Below are 2,095 nucleotides of genomic sequence, written 5' to 3'. Positions count from 1 at the left end.
TTTTGGTCTTCTTTCTTCTTGAGTTCCTTGTTTAATGTGGGTTGTTCTTCCTGTATTCCAAACTTCTGAAAAGCCCTAAATTTTAAAAGGAAAACTTGTTTACATTTATCATGGATAATATATTTTGTCTCCATTGAACTAATTAATATGTGCTTTACTACCTGCTTTTGTAGCTGGTAAGACCACTTAAAATCTTCCCCTAACTAATTCTTCATAGACAAGGAAGAAAATGTTTTTCTTTTAACTACTTTATTTTTATGTGCATAGGTGTTTTGTTGGCATGCATATCTGTAGCTTGTGCCAGAGGCTAGAAGAGGATGTTGGATCTTCTGAATCTAGAGTTACAGATGGCTGTGAGCCATCATGTGGGTGCTGGGAATCGAACCCGGTCCTCTGGAAGAATGGCAAGTGCTCAGGGCACTTGGAGTCTCCATTAAGGACTGGACTAATCCCTGGTCCCAGCTCAGCTATCTCCTACCTGATGCCACCCTGTCACCCTAACCACTGGCCATCTGTCCAGCCACCTTCCCTTAGCAACTTTTATGAATACATTATTATTATTATTATTATTATTATTATTATTTTGGTTTTTCGAGACAGGGTTTCTCTGTGTAGCCCTGGCTGTCCTGGAACTCACTCTGTAGACCAGGCTGGCCTCGAACTCAGATGAATACAATACTATTAACTGTAGTCATTGTGCAGAGGGACTTTTTTCTACCTAACAACTGTGACTTTTAGAATTGTTTTTGTATGACTATACAGACCTTGCATTGTAGCTCCCCTTAGGGGATAAGTGTACATTTTAACAGCATGAATTCTTCCAATCCACGCACAAGTCACTTTTCCATTAACCCACATCTCCTTTGATTTCCTTTAGCACAGTGGGCTAAGTCTCTAACATTTGAGCTATGTACAGTTCCTGTGGTGATGAGGGTTGAACCTGAGAATTTTGGGTAAGCATCTGACCAGCTACTTCACATCCCAGCCCCTAGGTGAACTCTTCAAAACAGAGCACAACAACCAGGTGTCTTCTTTGCCTATTCATCCTTCATTTTCACCTGGTTCAGGGGCAGTTACATCCTGCAGTTGGGTTGGGCTCAGGTAGTAGAAGAAAGGGGGAGCGGAGTGGGAGATTCTAGAGCAGGAACAGAGACCAGAGAGTGGAAGCATCTAATTTGGAATGCTGGGAGGCACAGGGTCTCCTCTGCTTTCTTGCATGATCGCTCATCACCTGGTGAAAGAAATAATGGCCAGCTACCTAGAGCTCCTGGAATCCTGTATTCGGTTATAGATGTCTAACCAGTGTTTACTGGGTGCTTGTTGATATTTTAATGGGATCATTTGTTACCACCATGTGGAATGTCCTCTGTAACACCCAGCTTGATTCCCAGACTCCTAGCTGGCCTACTGCAGAGACTCTCACCATTGCAGTAACCTTCCCAGTGACTCATTCCTGTAGGGTTTATAGTATGATAGGCCTGCAAATGCCCAGAGCACCAGCATTGGGTGCAAGTGTAAGAGTAGGCAAGAAATGGATCTTGAGGGAAGGGGAGGGACTCATGGGATGAAGCTAAGATGAGGTTACTGCTCACTTCTTTCAAATTTTCCAAAGGAAGGGATAGACTAAAGAATTATATATATATGTATATATATGTATATATATATACATATATATGTGTGTGTGTGTACATATATATATACCTATACATATATGTATATATATGTATATTTAATAGAATTTATTTGGGGGCATGGGAAGGGGAGTTGATAAGGGAGTAGAGTCAGAAAGAGAGACAGAGAGAGAGAGGACAAAGAGAAAGGAAAAGAGGAGAGGAGAGGCTGGAGAGGGGGAGAAAGTCGTTAGGCAGAGAAGCAAGTCAGAGAAAGAGAAGGGGTGGGGAGGCGAATTTTATATTTTTAAGACACAAATATTTAAAATAGATTTTGAAGACTATTTTTTTCCCCATCCTCTGCTGGAGTCATGCTTTTATAAACTCCGAAAGCTTTAGTGAAAGTCTGAATATACAAGAAGGTCTTGTTAAAAAATACGTTGGGACAGTGAATTTCAACTAGCTTCAAATCAGAATCACTGGGG

At 41.2% G+C, this 2,095-nt stretch overlaps 1 protein-coding gene across 8 annotated transcripts in view; it reads left to right on the top strand.

The window, feature by feature from the left end:
* The window catches only part of Hey1 (hes related family bHLH transcription factor with YRPW motif 1), a 21,222-nt gene that overhangs the window by 10,715 nt on the left and 8,412 nt on the right, over window positions 1-2,095 (top strand). For 4 of the 8 annotated variants that reach the window (XR_004120371.1, XR_004120364.1, XR_004120365.1 and 1 more), the window contains one exon: window positions 883-953. The exons of 2 other annotated variants lie outside the window; for them this stretch is intronic. The gene's annotated coding sequence lies outside the window, so the exon portion shown is untranslated. Of the gene's footprint in view, window positions 1-877; window positions 954-2,095 lie in introns of all 8 variants that reach the window. 2 more of the 8 variants (XR_004120368.1, XR_004120366.1) reach the window with 1 other exon arrangement.

Source organism: Mastomys coucha, unplaced genomic scaffold, assembly GCF_008632895.1.
Source record: "Mastomys coucha isolate ucsf_1 unplaced genomic scaffold, UCSF_Mcou_1 pScaffold17, whole genome shotgun sequence".
In the NCBI taxonomy this organism is placed as follows: Eukaryota; Metazoa; Chordata; class Mammalia; order Rodentia; family Muridae; genus Mastomys; species Mastomys coucha.
Note: the sequence above shows the minus strand (reverse complement) of the source record. Positions and strands in the feature narration are given on the sequence as shown.